The 16,045-nt window shown below is 41.1% G+C and overlaps 1 long non-coding RNA gene across 1 annotated transcript; it reads left to right on the forward strand.

Annotated features, from left to right (window-relative positions):
- The first annotated feature begins 1,073 nt into the window (after positions 1–1,073).
- Positions 1,074–13,591, forward strand: LOC134359204 (uncharacterized). The gene is made up of 4 exons (XR_010021064.1): positions 1,074–1,121; positions 11,393–11,516; positions 11,911–11,982; positions 13,459–13,591. It is a non-coding gene; the product is annotated as an uncharacterized LOC134359204 (long non-coding RNA).
- The last annotated feature ends 2,454 nt before the right edge of the window (positions 13,592–16,045 follow it).

Genomic DNA, 16,045 nt, shown 5'->3' on the forward strand with positions numbered 1-16,045 from the left:
GGAATTGCTTGGCAAGAAAGGGCCGACTGAACATCTGCCATAACGCGTTGCACCATACTGGTATTTTGGAAGGGTACCTACAAGCACTGGACCAGTTTTATGCAGTGCTTCTATTTTTTTTTGTTTGCTTGAATAATCATGCACCCAGGAGATCTCCTTAGCAAAGATTTAAAAAATAAAGAAAACAAACTTTCCTTCTCCCTTATGAATGAATGTGATGTTAACAACAACACTGGTACCTGCCAGATGCAACTAGGACAGCAGGAGGAGGTCAGAGTAGGTCAATGGCTCTTGTTGGTTGTGAACAATTCCAGAGTCTAATAAGATTTTTTCTAAATGGCTGCAAAAATAAAGGAAGCTATGTGCTTCATCATCGTGCATGTTTGGTTCAAATTATCTTCCATTACCAAGTCAAAGAGTCATAGAACGCGACAGCACAGAAACAGATCCTTCGGCCCATCTAGTCCATGCCAAACTATTGTTCTACCTAGTTCCATCAAACTCCACCTGGAACATAGCCCCTGGTACTCCTCCTTCCCATGTACCTATCCAAATTTCTTTGGAATGTTGAAATCGAGCACCCATTCACCACTTTCACTGGTGGCTCTTTCCACGCCCTCTGAGTGAAGAAGTTCCACCTCATGTTCCCCTTGAACTCTCCACCTTTCACCGTTAACCCACGACCATTAGTTCCAGTCTCGCCCAACCTCAGTGCAAACCGGAGGCTTTAAGCGTTGCAAGTTTCTGCTTCTGGGGTGGAAACAGACTTCTCTAGAAGTTGTAGTGTTTGGGGGAGAAATTGGGCTAGTGTGGCAGAACTAGTCACTCCTGCACCAGGGCGTTTCACTTAAAGCAGTTGGGCGTTGCAGGTCAAGTTCTTGGGTACTAATGTTTCTGAAGATCTATCCTGGGCCCAACATATTGATGCATTTACAAAGTGGCTATATTTCATTAGCATTTTGAGGAGATTTGGAACGTAAACAAAGGCTCTAACAATGTCAACAGCTGTACTGTGCAGAGCATTCTAACTGGTTGTACCTCTGCAGGTGGTTTGGGACCCGTCCAGCTCCATCGTCAGCATCAGCCTCCCCATCATCTTCAAAAGGCGATGCCTCAGAAAGGTAGTATTCATCATTCAGGACCCGCACCATCCCTGATATGCCCCTTCTCATTTCTACTATCAAGGGGGCAGACACACACACACACACACAACATTTTAGGAAACAGCTCTTTCCCCTTTGTCATCAGATTTCAGAATGGAAGATTAGCCCATGAAAACTACCTCACTCTTTTTACTCTCTTTCCACATAATTAATTTTTATTATATATTTCTTATTGTAATTTATTGTATGCTTTATTTATTGCACTGTACTGCTGCCACAAAACAACAAATTTCATGACATATGTCAATGATAATAAACCTGACTTTTGGACTTCCAATTGACCTTCAGGACAAGCTGATGACCGGATACCAAACTTCAGACCTCGAATTCATGACTCACTGACTTGCATATCTAAATGCTCACCAGCCTTCATGCCTCCTGCTCGCACAGACGTCCAACTTGGGACCCACAGACCCGGGAGGATCTGGGGAGAGGTATCCACAATACACTCAGTGGCCACTTTACCTAATACAGTGGGCACTGAGTATAGCCTCTGCTGCTGTAGCCTATCCACTTCAAGGTTTGATGTGTTGTGCATTCAGAGATGTTCTTCTGTGCACTGCTGTTGTAATGCATGGTTATTTGAGTTAATGTCACCTTCCTGTCAGCTTGAACCAGTCTGGTCATTCTCCCCTGACCTCTCTCATTATCAAGGCATTTTCCCCCACAGAACTCCTGCTTTTTGCATCATTTTCGATAAACTCTAAAGACTGCCGTGCATAAAAATCAGAGGACATCAGCTGTTACCGAGATATTCAAACCATCCCGCCTGGCACCAACAATCATTTCATGGTCAAAGTCACATAGATCACATTTCTTCCTCATTTGATGTCTTCGCCATGCCTTCATTCTTTCATGCATTGACTTGCTATCTCCTGATTGGCTGATTAGGTATTTGCATTAATGAGCAGGTGTACAGGTGTAGCTAATAAAGTGGCCACTGAATCTTTCATATATCACCTAGCAAGAGCTTGGGAGAATGTATTTCATGCAAAAGTCCTGTCACTTTTTAAAATGGAAGGAATGGTTTATAAATACAGTAGAACATGTATAACTCTTCCTAATTACTTCATTTTTTTCATTTTTATTGTTGAGGCCTTGCTGAGTGCAGGTTTCAGAAATAATCAGTTAGCTTTAGCCTGCTTTGATTGTCTTGATAGCTATATATCTCATTCTGTTTATGAGAGAACACATGATGGAGCTTATAGAAAAAGTATTTCTATTACTTAGGGTTCCTTAAGATTGACATAGCTAAAGGCAGTAATGGGGACAAACTCTCACTACCTATTAAATGCTCCCAATGGCGTGTGTCTCAAATAACCTCTGATAACCAAGTCCAGCTCCTTGCCTTTATGTGTGGCTTAGCTATTAACCCCAGTGGAACCATTTCTACTGACAGGAGAAGGGGAAAGGTAGATTACTGGTGCCTTAAAACCAGTCACTTCGGGCAGATAAAGCTCGTCAACGTAGTTGGTAGCTCATCTAGGAGAAGGAAAACTCTGATCCCAAACCTCTGCTGCTCTCTGGCTATACCCGCTCATGGGGAAGGATTTGCGAGTCAACCCTAAGGAAAGAAAATAGAGCTGGAGTCCCTAAAGCAGTCCTATATTGAGTTCAACACAGACTGGAAACTCCTGAGATGTTGCTGGTGCCAAACCATGTTGGCCTCTGCCATTTGGGTTCATCAGATACATGGAGTGGGGAGCTTGCTACATGGTTAATAGTTTGCCTCAACTTGTACTGCCCAGGCTTGCATATCTAGGCAGCTGGCTTGCAGCATCCATGGTTGACCCTGACTGACCGAGGCCTCAAAATACACAGAAAACTGATACAGTGATCTAAAATATATATATTTCTTTACCCACTGAACATTGAAAGACCTAGATAGAGTGGACATGGGGCACATATTGCCAATAATGAGAGAGTCTAGGACTCATAATACAAAGATGTCCATTGAAAACAGAGATGAGGAGGAATTTCTTTACTGAGAGGGTGATGAATTTGTGGAATTCACTGCCACGGACAGCTTTGGAGGTCAAGTTATTTGAGTACATTCAAAACAAAGGTTGATGGGTTCTTGATTAGGAAAGCATCAAAGATTACAAAAAGAAGGTAGGAGAATGGGGTTGAGAAGGAAAATAAATCAGCCACGTTCAAATGGTGGAACAGACTTGATGGGGGAATGGCCTAATTCTGCTCCTATGTCTTATGATCATATGGTCTTTATCAAGGATGTTTATAGAAAATAAGTCTTTTACATATAGTGTTTGTGCATGCATGGAATGGGCTGCCAGGGGTGGCAGCTGAGGCTGATACATTAAGGATATTTAAGAGATTCTTCTATAGGCACATGGATGAAAGAAATTTGGATGGTTATGGGATGTGTAGGAACAAACGATTACATTGATGTTGCAATAAGTTAAAAAGGTTTGCATAACCTTGTGGACTGAAGATCCCATACTGTGCTGTACTATTCTATGTTCTGAAGTTGATTGCAGAAACTTGTAAGATTAGTCAGCTCTATCACGGATACCAGCCTGCATGGTCTCCAAGACATCTTCGAGGAGCAGTGCCTTAGGAAAGTGGCGTCCATCATTAAGGACCCCCACCACCCAGGACATGCCCTCTTCTCATTGTTACCATCGGAAAGGAGGTATAACAGCCTGAAGGCACACACTCAGTGCTTCAGGAACAACTTCTTCCCCTCTGCCATGTGGTTACTAAATGGACATGAATACTATCTCACTTCTTTTTTATTTCTGTTTATTCTTGCACTATCTTTTTTAACTTAACTATTTAATACACACACACACACACACACACACACACACACACACACACATATATATACTTACTGTAGTTCAGTTTTTTTCTCCTTATATTTATTTATCATGTGTTTCATTGTACTGCTGCCGTAAAGTTAACACATTTCATGACGTACTGGTGATATTAAACCTGATTCTGATTGCTGTTTTATATAAATATGTTTTTCTGCTATCTAACTGCTCTTGAACCTTGAAGGTGTATGGTTTCACATCACTTCCCTTCTACAGAACAACTTTCTAATTCTTAAATTTGTACATTTGGTTTTTCAACCCCTCAATGTAATGAATGGGTTATTAATTCTATCTAATACTTGTGATCCTTTCTCTCCACTTTGCCACTAAAGAGAAATCACTTAAAATCATTCTTTAATTTGATCTCACAACTTAAAATTTAAGCTTACGTGAATGAAAATCTGTATAGTTCAGTTAACTAGGCCACATATCCCAGCACAGTATACTTATTTCATTTCTCACTGTTGACTGTATAGTAACTTGTCCAAACTTTGTTGAGATTTTCATCTGCAGAATTTCATTTTCATCTCTGTCCTCTAGCTCTGGCACTTGTTCTGAATGCAGCCTAGACTGATGAGATGAAAATCCCCCTTCACTTGACAGATGCAAAAGCCCATTTTGAAGCTGTTTTGAGAAGTCCTATTGCAACTCCTTGGTAGGTGGTGGCAAACAGCAGTCAGCAAAGACAAATCCACCCTAATTGGATGTGTTGCAGAGAGAAGCCAGTAGGAGAGCTCATGTAGAGAAATGGATAGGTGGATCTCTGGATAATGCAGTGGAAGTATGAAATGAGAAGGACATTAATCCTGCATGTCAACTCTGATTAATTTTGATGTTGATAAAATTTAATACTGACTTGGATGTGAATGAGGTGCTGGGCTTTTGGGAGGTTAAATGTAAGAGGAAAGTCAATTGCAGTCACCCTAATATAACTAATGTGCAGAGGGATCTTAGTCTGTAAGTCTCTGAAAGCAGCTATGGAAGTAGATAAGGTGATAATGAAGGCATATGACATGCTTGTATCATTGTTCATGAAAAATATTATAATAGCCTATATGATATATAGCTTCAACATGATATATAATATATACTTCAATTAGGCAAGACTTGTTTGTGTGCAGTATTATTCACCATCACAATACGAATTTGAAGAAACAACAGGAATTCTGCTGGAAATTCAAGCAACACACATCAAAGTTGCTGGTGAACGCAGCAGGCCAGGCAGCATCTCTAGGAAGAGGTGCAGTCGACGTTTCAGGCCGAGACCCTTCGTCAGGAATTTGAAGAATTTGATTGGATGCCTCAAGATGGTAGCGTCCATTATTAAGGATCCTCACCATCCAGGACATGCTTTCTTCTCATTACAACATCAGGAGGGAGGTACAGGAGCCTGAGGATGTACACTCAAAGTTTCAGGAACAGCTTCTTCACCACCGCCATCAGATTTCTGAATGGTTCATGAACCCACAAACACTACCTCACTAATCTTCTCTCTATCAGTACTACCTTTTGAAATATATTTCTTGTTGCAACTTATAATATTTGTTTATAGACTCCACTGTACTGGTGTAAAGCAACAAATTTAATAACATCTATCAGTGATAATAAACCTGATTCTGATTCTGATTTTGAGAGGTTTGCCAGAATGGTGCCTGAATTTGAGGGTATGTACTATGTGAAGAGGCTGGGCAAAGCTTGGGTTGTTTTCTGCTGAATGTCAGAGATTGATGGAGAGCTGATAGAAGTTTATAGAATTGTGAGAGGCATAAATAGATTAGGTGGTCAGAATCTTATCCCAATGTAGAAATATGAAATATCATAGGCCATGCATTGAAGGTGAAGGGATAAATTTTAAAGGCAATATATGGAGCAGATCTTTTTACACAGAGTAGTACATGCCTGGAACAGGCTGCCAGGTGTGGTAGTGGAAGCAGATGCAATGGTGGCATTTGAGACGCTTTTACATAGTCACATGAGCATGCAGGAATGGAGTGATATGGATCATGAGCAAACAGAAGAAACATCATTGTGTTTGGTGCAGAATTTGTGGGCCGAAGGGTCTGTTACTGTAGAATGCTTAAGTATTTTGTTCCCCCAAAGTCAAGGAATTAAGAAGGACATTTGGCACATTATCCCAAAAAGTTCTCTATTCTCTATTTTGTTAATTTTGTTTTATTTTTTGAAACTATTTGTTAATTCGCAAGATGTGTAGATCAAGGACAAGATCAATATTTATCATCCTTCATTAATTTTGTTTGAAATGAATGACCAACTGGGCATTCCAGTGTCCAGCAAAGTGTCAACCACATCATAGTATGCTCAAAGTTACATCAGGTCATGACGTTTCACGTTGCAATTCAGAAGGTTGTCACTAACAATAGCTTTCTTAATTAATAAGGTTAAATTCATCAGTTCCTAAGGTACCTGGATAATTAGTGCTACTCTCTGGATTAGTAACTATAGAACTCAACCAATGTGCTGCTATATCTTTCAATGCCGCTGCATCTACAAACATTTGTAATTTGGTTACTAATATTACATATATTTCACCAGTCCTTCAGAGCGTCAGGCCTGCACAGATAGGTACCTTCCAGTCTCAAACCAGCTAACAGGAGTCACCTGCCATTCAGTTCCAGCTCATCACCTGCAACCTATTTAAACCCAGCTCTCAGCCATAGTCCTTTATTCACCCATTGAACCAGCCAGCCTCAACCAGATGCTCCTGGCCTTCAGATACCTTGTTGATACCTGTCTTCTTTTGTTTTGTAGCCCCTTGTGGATTGTTATTTTGCAGTTTATTGGTAAAGTATCATTTACTGCTAAAATCATCTCCATTACTCTGCTTTTGTGTCAAGCCTCTTCTACAATTCCTGTCACAGAGTGGATAACAGATCAGTACAGCTCACCCAATAAAACAATTTCTTTGGGATGCACTGGCTTTCTCCCACATTCCAAAGACGTATGGTTTACTAGTTTAATTGGTCACGTGGGCATAATTGGTGGTATGGGTTCTTTGGCCAGAAGGGCCTGTTACTATGCTGTATCTCCAAATAAAAATAAAATACTCAGGGTTTAACCTTGCTTTTGTGGAGCAGCACAATACATTACAAGGATATGCAAAATTTAACACAACTATCACTTGTTCATTTTTATTTCAATGGAAATAATAATCTGGGATTGGGTTTCACAGTATTTTGTGCCAAACTGGTGTTTGACAATTTTGCTGAATAGGTTTGCACTACAAAAAGTGCGAAATCAAAAGAAAACCTGGCCTATCTAGATTAAGAGTTTTTCCTCTTGGAAATCTGTGCAAACTTAAAGTGAAAGGCAACAACCTTGCAGCTGCCGACTCCAGCTGCAGAGGTAACACCGGATAATAGTGCTAGGACACTAAACCGCTGGAAGTGATAGATGTTAGAATGATTACAACACTTATAAGACATTGGGCAGATACATGGGCAGAGAAGGTTTAGAAGGATAAGGGCCAAATGCAATCAAATGGGACTAACTCAAGTAGGCATGGATACGTTGGGCGAAAAGGCTTGTTTCTGTATTATGCAGCTCTTTGAGTCTATGATGTTGAAACTTAATATTATGAAAAAAGGAAAGCTACTGGTGTATTAAAATCCACCAATTATTACAGGTTTTGTTTTTAGTTTTATTTGATTTCCTCAGATGGTACTACACACATTAGCACTCTTTGAATACATTTTCATTTAGGGAAATCACACCCTTGTTGTGTACATAAGTGACACTGGTGTGGCAGCTGCTGGTGCTGGTAGGCCCTACAATACCTTGTATAGAAAGGTTGTTAAAAGAGTGTGACCAGCCATTGAATGAGCAACAAACACAAAATCCTGGAGGAGCTCTGCAATGCAGGCAGCATTAGGAACAATGAAGAATTGGCTGGAAAATCTCTGTGGGTTGGAACAGCACCTGTAAGGGGAATGGAATTGTCAACATTTTGGAATGAAACACTGTATCAGGTCCTTCTTGACCCACTGAGTTCCTCCAGATGATTGCTGTTCTGATTCCGCAGGACCATAAGACCATAAGACCTAAGAGTAGAATTAGTCCATTCAGCCTATCAAGTTTGCTCTGGCATTTGATCAAGGTCGATTTATGTACCCCCTCAACCCCATTCTCCTGCTTTCTCCCCATGATCTTTATTGCCTTAATTAATCAAGAACCCATGAACCTCCTTTTTTAAATATACATAATGAGTTGGCCAAGATCCAAGCATTTGTAACCATTGAAAATGTCAGCACCTAAATACCGGTAGAAAACACTTCCTATCGGCATGGGACACTCCATAAAGCTTGAAAGATTACAGAACAGCCTTCACTGAGTTTCTAGTCATGTCGCCTAATGTCAGCAGGGAGTCCCTTTCAATTGTGGTAGAATTGACAGGGTAGCATAATGTACTCTGAGTTGAACTGAAACTGGCATAGCTAGTGTAAACTGCTTGTCAAATGCCAGCAAAACATCAGTGTTACTATTCGGTGTCATGCACAGAAGTGCCCTGCCCAGTTTGCAATCAGTTCAAATTCACCAAGAAATTATACCTAGTGTAACTGATATGGTGTTTCAAGAGCATAGAACAGTACAACACAATACAGGGCAGTCAGCCAGCGATGTTGTGTCAACCTATTAACCTACTCTAAGATCAATCTAACCCTTCCCTCCTACGTAACCTTCTATTTTCCTATCATCCATGTGCCTATCTAAGAGTTTTTAAAATGCCCCTGATGTATCTGCCTCTTCCACCACCCCGGGAGGACATTCCATGCACTCACCATTCTCTGTCTAAAGAACTTATTTCTGACATCTCCCTGTACTTTCCTCCAATCACCTTAAAATTATGCCTCCTTGTGTTAGCCATTTCCACACAAGGAAAAAGTCTCTGGCTGTCTACTTGTTTTATGCCTCTTAGCAATCTCTGTCTGTGTTTAATAAAGGCACTAATTGATATAATTTATTGGCTATTTTCTCCCTTTCTATTCTGTTAAAACCACTTACAATATTGAACCCTTTCATTAGAAGATGCCACAACGTCTTTCAAGTGGGTGAACCATCGCAAAGTCCGATGGTGTTCAAGGTAGGGCTCTGAAAACAGGTGCCATCCAACTAGCGGGTATGTTTAAGGACATTTTCAACCTCTCATTGCTACAGTTGGTGGTTCCCACCTGCTTCAAAAGGGCAACGATCATACCAGTGCCCAAGAAGTGCAGGGTGAGCTGCCTGAACGACTATCGTCCAGCAGTACTCAACATGAATGGTGATGAAGTGCTTTGAGATATTGGTTATGGCTAGAATCAACTCCTGCCTAAGCAAGGACCTGGACCCACTGCAATTTGCCTATCACCCCAATAGGTCTTCAGCAGATGGAATCTCATTGGCTCTTCACGCAGCCTTGAATCTCCTGGACAATAGTAATACTTATGTCAGGCTACTGTTTATTGTCTATAGTTCAGTGTTTATTTAGCACAATCATTCCTACAGTTCTGATCAAAAAGCTTCAAAGCCTGTACCTCTGTACCTCCCTCTGCAACTGGATCCTTGACTCCCTCACTAGAAGACCACAGTCTGTGCGGATTGGAAATAGCATCTCCACCTCGCTGATGATCAACACTGGTGCACCTCAGGGATGGGTGCTGAGCCCACTGCTTCATTCTCTCTACACTCATGACTGTATGGCGAGGCACAGTTCAAAAGCCATCTATAAATTTGCTGATGAGACATTGTTGGCAGAATTTCAGATGGTGACAAAGAAGAGTACAGGAGAGAGATAGATCACTGGTTGAATGATATCGCAACAACAACCTTGCACTCAATGTCAGTTAGACCAAAGAGTTGATTGTGGATATTAGAAAGAGTAAGATGAGGGAACACAGACCAGTCCTCATCAAGGGATCAGAAGTGGAAAGTGTGAGCAATTTCAAGTTCCTGTGTGTCAAAATCTCTGAGGATCTTCCCTAGGCCAAACATATCGATGCAGCTACAAAGAAGGCAGGACAGTGCTTCTATTTCATTAGGATTTGAGGAGGTTTGGTATGTCACCAAAGACACTTGCAAATTTATACAGACATACAGTGGAGAGCATTCTAACTTTCAGCATCAATGTCTGTTATGGGGAGATTGAAATAAGCTGCAGAAAGTTATAAACTCAGTCAGCTACATCGTGGCCACTAGCCTTTCCTGCATCCAGAACACCTTCAAGGAGCAATGCCTCAAAAAGGTGTCATCCATCATTTAAGACCTCCATTACCTAGGACTGTCGCCTTCTCATTGTTACCATCAAGGAGGAGATACAGGTGCCTGAAGGCATACACTCAATGATTCAGGAATAGCTTCTTCCCCTCTGCCATCAGATTTCTGAATGGACATTGAACCCATGAGTACTACCTCACTATTTTTATTTCCTCTCTTTGCACTACTTATTTAATTTAACTTTTTTTATTACATATGTACTTGTTACTATAATTTACTGTTTTATTATTATGCATTGCAATGTACTGCTGTCACATAACAACAAATGGCAATGATATTAAACCCAATTCTGATTCTGATTCTGAAATCACTGTAATCCTTCCTGTTCCAAGAAAAACGAATCCGTCTTCCCTTGCTTCATCCTCCAATCCTTCCTGATAAGTTTCCTCAGCATCATTTCAAATAACCATAAATGTTCTTAGACAGGTGTGTATATTCATAATTAGAAAGTCCATTTGGCGTGCAATGAATGCTACTGGTCCCAGACTAAATACCCATCCGTTATCTAATTCTGCTGTTGTTCAGAGGTAACATTGTGTATAATGTGAAACCAGGCCTCAGTATCAAGCCCTTTTGACCCAATGAGCCTATGCTGCCAAATTACACCCATGTGACCAATTAACCTACTGCCCTGCTTTGGACAGTGGGAGAAAATCGAAGCACCCAGAGGAAATCTATGTGGCCATGGCGAGAATGTACAAACTCCTTACAGACAGCAGTGGGAAATGAGCCCAGGCCTCTGGCACTATAATAGTATTGTGCTAACCACCATGCTATCTATTGTGCCACCTCAAATGTAAGTGTAGTTGACCCATGTATATGATATGCTAACATGTTTGCATTGGACAGTTGTAGATTTGGTTCAAATAGATTTGGTACATGGATGGGAGGGGTTCGGTCTGGGCACAGTTAAATGGGACTTGGCCAATTATTAGGTCAGACTGAAGGGCCCTGTTTCTATGTTGTAGTACACTATGACTCTAAATATATTCAATGCACAAGGAGAACCTTGGGTATTATTGCTCAAATTGATTGATTTCAAATCATGACTGACTGAAGCAAGTTCTAATTTATTTAATAAGAATTCATGAACCTAAGATTGCTTTTCTTCTTCTTCTTAAGCCCATCACCCCTCCCGGGACATTGGCTGCCAACAGTAGCTCACAGAGTCTTCTGTCCTGGACCAGACTTTCAAGTTGTCCCCAGGCAGAGCCCACCTTGAAGATCCTTCCTCTCCAAGAGTGAGGTATTTGGAGCTTCTGTATCACTGAGTTTTTTACAGGATGGGGTTGCTCACCCCATACCCAACCCTCCTTTTGCAGCTGAGCTTGGGGCTGTCCACGCCAGAGTTAAAGATTGTTTTTCTAGTTCTAATCGTTTTCTTGAAGAAACATATGTAAGATGGTGCTATTGAACCAAGACTAGTGTTTAAGTCATAATCTCCTTTCATTATTTGGGAGTCTTGTCTTTTGATTTTCCCAATCCATCCACTATTATTTTTAAATGAAAACTGTGGGGTATGTTGCTTTTGAATGTACTTAGTGTGCCACATGGGAAGTGACTTAGACTATAAGGTGTGAATTGCGAGTCAGGCTGATGTAAAAATATGATACTAATCGTTTACCTTTTGTGTTTCGAAGAATGAACGCACAACACATACATTGGGCTGTAAATGTAAAATTGCCTGAAGCATGAAGCAAAACCAAGCAGATGTAAGTATAAACCCCAGGAGATTCCATTATGTTTAGAACATCTCGATTCAAACTTAATGTAGTCTCTACAGGGGTGGTACTATAAATGATCCTTTAGTATTCACTTTTTGTCATCATCTTGTAATCTACAAAAGAAGGCAATAGAGAAACAAGATACGAATTTAACCCTTCACACAAAGAGAAAAATAAATCAGAAGATGACCTTTCTTTCTAGAGAGTATAAGGATAAATTAAGATCTATCCAGGTTAACAAAGAGAGCTGCCACTTCTCAATTTTTCTTTCCTGTAATTTCCTAACTACATTACGATTTATCCCAGGTTTTAAATAGTGTCTTCCATTCAAAGTTGGAAACAGTCAAAAAAATTTTAAAATACGATGTTTCCTTTGTACAGCACAAGAGTCTCTATCAGAAATGATAGGCTAACAATTATCAAATGTTTCTTTATCCATTTGATGTGTGGGCAGTACCTCCAAGGCCATCATTTAGACCATAGGACCACAAGATCATAAGGCATAAGAGTGGAGCTAGGCCATTCAAGTCTGCTCCACCATTGATCATGGTTAATTTATTATCCTTCTCATTCTCCTGCTTTCTCCCTGTTACCTTTGACGCCCTTACTAATCAAGAACCTGCCAAGCTCTGCTTTAAGTATACCCAATGACTTGGCCTGCATAACCATCTGTGGCAATGAGTTCCACAGATTCCCCACCCTCTGGCTAAAGAAATTCCTCCTCATTTCTGTTCTAAAGGGATGCCCCTCTTTTCTGAGGCTGGTTCCCTCTGGTTTTAGACACTCCTACTATTTATTGCCCATCCATAATTGCCCTTAAGAACACAATGGTGAGCTACCTTCATGGATTGCTGTAGTCAGCGTGTGTTTTAAAGGTACTCCCACTGTGTTTACTATCAGTGTCTTCAAGGCTGTAAAGCCAGACACCGTGAATAATTAGTACTACGTTTCTAAATTAGCGTAGTTTGTGACTTGGAGCCGAACTAAAGGTAATCCCGCTGCCCTCGAGCTTCAAGATGGTGGAGGCCACAGCTTTAGGAGGCACTGTCTCAGACTTCTTTTTAGTTTTCAAAAATAAACTTTATTCATAATAAAATATACATAGAAAGAGTAAAACAATACAAACATCTTTGCATTTTTAATGTTATTGGAATTAGAATCACATGTTGTGAAATTAGTTAATTTTACAGGAGCAGTACAATGCAATATACAATAAACAAATATAGAGAGAACAAACCTGAGTTACATTAATCAGAATCAGCTTTATTATCACCGCCATGTGTCGTGAAATTTGTTAACTTAGCAACAGCGGTTCAATGCAATGCATAATATAGAAGGAAAAAACAAAATAAAATAATGATTAAATCAATCAATCAATCAATTATAGTATACATATATTGAATAGATTGAAATAATATATATTAAAAAAGTGAGGTTGTGTCTAAAGGTGCAATATCCATTTAGGAATCGGATGGCAGAGGGGAAGAAGCTGTTCCTGAATCGCTGAGTGTGTGCCTTCAGGCTTCTGTATTTCCTATCTGATGGTGACAGTGAGAAAAGGGCATGCGCTGGATGCTGGAGGTTCTTAATAATGGACACAGCCTTTCTGAGGCACAGCTCTTTGAAGATGTCCTGAGTGCTTTGTAGGCTAGTACCCAAGATGGAGCCGACTAAATTTATAATCCTCTGAGGCTTCTTTCAGTCCTGTGCAGTAGCCCCCCGACCCCCCATACCAGACAGTGACACAGCCTGTCAGAATGCTCTTCACAGTACATCTATGGAGGTTTTGAGTGTATTTGCTGACATACCAAATCTCTTCAAACTCCAAATGAAGTATAGTTGCTTTCATACCTTCTTTATAACTGCATCGATATGTTGGGGCCAGGTTAGATCCTCAGAGATCTTGACAGTCAGAAACATAAATATATGCATGTCTATTCAATAGTTAAGTTAAAATAAGTAGAAATTTTAAAAAAGTGAGGTAGTGTTTATGGGTTCATTTTCCTGAATCGCTTTCCTGTTCCTGAATCGCTGAGTGTGTGCCTTCAGGGTTCTGTACCTCCTTCCAGATAGCAAGAATGAGAAGAGGGCATGTCCTGGGGTGGTGGAGGTCCTTAATGATGGATGCCAACTTCCTAAGGCACTGCTCCTTGAAGATGTCTTGGATACTATGGAGGTTGGTATACATGATAGAGTGGACTAATTTTACAAGTGTCAGCAGCTCATTTCGATCCTGTGCAGTTGCCCCCACCCATACCAGATGGTGATGCAGCCAGTCAGAATGCTCTCCATGGTACATTTGTAGAAGCTTTCAAGTGTTTTACTTGACAAACCAAATCTCCTCAAACTCTAAATGAAATATAGCCGCTGTCCTGCCTTCTTTATAGCTGCATCACTATGTTGCATCCAGGTTAGGTCCTCAGAGATCTTGACACCCAGGAACTGGAAATTGCTCACTTTCTCCACTTCTGATCCCTCTACGAGGATTGGTTTGTGTTCCTTTGTCTTACCTTTCCTGAAGTTCAAAGTCAGCGCTTTGGTATTGCAGACGTTGAGTGCAAGGTTGTTGCGGTGACACCACTCAACAAACTTTTATATCTTGTTCCTTTTGTTACCATCTGAAATTCTGCCAGCAATGGTTGTCTCATCAGCAAGCTTATCGATGCTGTTTGAGCTATACCTAGCCACGCAGTGTTGGGCCAATAGATTCAGCAGTAGTGTGATCACATCTTTAAATACAGCACATCAGCCCTCATGTGGCCTTCTGGGTTGATACAACCTTTCATTGTTTGAGGAGCTTCCCCTCCCAATTTTAGGCCCTCCGTGTCCAGTGTCAGAAGGACTCTAGATCAGGGGTCCCCAACCTTTCTCGTGCCGCGGACCAGTTTAATATTGACAATATTCTTGCGGACCGGCCGACTTGGGGGGGGGGGGTGTTCATCACAACCGGAATATAGGTGATAAGTCAATTATAAGTCACTTATAAGTGGCTAATACACTCAATTTCGTTTCTAAAAGGGTTTATCTAACAAATTTAATATTAAACACACAGCGCATATTTTCCTTGCATGACTATAGTGATAAGTCAATTTACAGTGGTCCTCAACCTCTGGGCCACGGACCGATGCATTGCCGTGAAGAGTGCAGCAGTGGCCGGAACGCACCCAGCACACCTTTAAGAAAAAGGCCCAAATAAACAAGGTAATTAATTAGGTGCCACCCGGCACGTAAATGTCGGCCCAGATTATTCAGATTATTTCGGCTTTTTTCTTGAAGGTGTGCTGGGTGCATTCCGGCCACCGCTGCACTGCTGCATTCTTCGCAGCAAGTATCGGTCCACGGCCCGGAGGTTGGGGACCACTGAATAAGTCACTTATAAGTCAATAGCATCATAACATTTTAAGTAACATTTGGATATTAAACACACAGTGCATATTTTCCTTGTATGAACATATAAAATCATTGCAACACACCAATATGGCTGAATCAGTGGGAGCCCTGGGCTTGTTTTCCTGCAACAAGACGGTCCCATCAAGGGGTGATGGGAGACAGCGATACTCGAAGGGTATCTTATGTCTAGTCTATTCCGCAATTTAATTTTTGTTGCATTCATTGCAGAAAACTCCGCTTCGCAGCGATATGATGTTGGAAATGGAAACATTTTCAGTGCTTTCGTGGCTGTCTCAGGATATTCAGCTTTGACTTTGATCCAGAATGCCGGCAGAGATGTTATGTCAAACATACTTTTCAGCCCACCGTCATTTGCAAGCTCGAGGAGTTGATCTTTTTCCCGCGCTGATATAGATGATTCACCGAGGACATTCACAAATGGGTCATGGACCCATTCCTTTGCACGTCTTGGGTCACTGATGACCTCGCGTGCGTTCAAGTTCAACAGTGGGAGTGATAGGGAATGAGGAAAGGTGCAGCTGATTCATATCGTTTCATATCGCCAAATCATATCATTTGCTCGTGGCCCGGTAGCACGAGCCTGCGGCCCAGTACCGGTCCACGGCCTGGTGGTGGGGACCACTGCTCTAGAGCATTTGTA

Source organism: Mobula hypostoma, chromosome 20 (genome assembly GCF_963921235.1).
Source record: "Mobula hypostoma chromosome 20, sMobHyp1.1, whole genome shotgun sequence".
Classification (NCBI taxonomy): Eukaryota; Metazoa; Chordata; class Chondrichthyes; order Myliobatiformes; family Myliobatidae; genus Mobula; species Mobula hypostoma.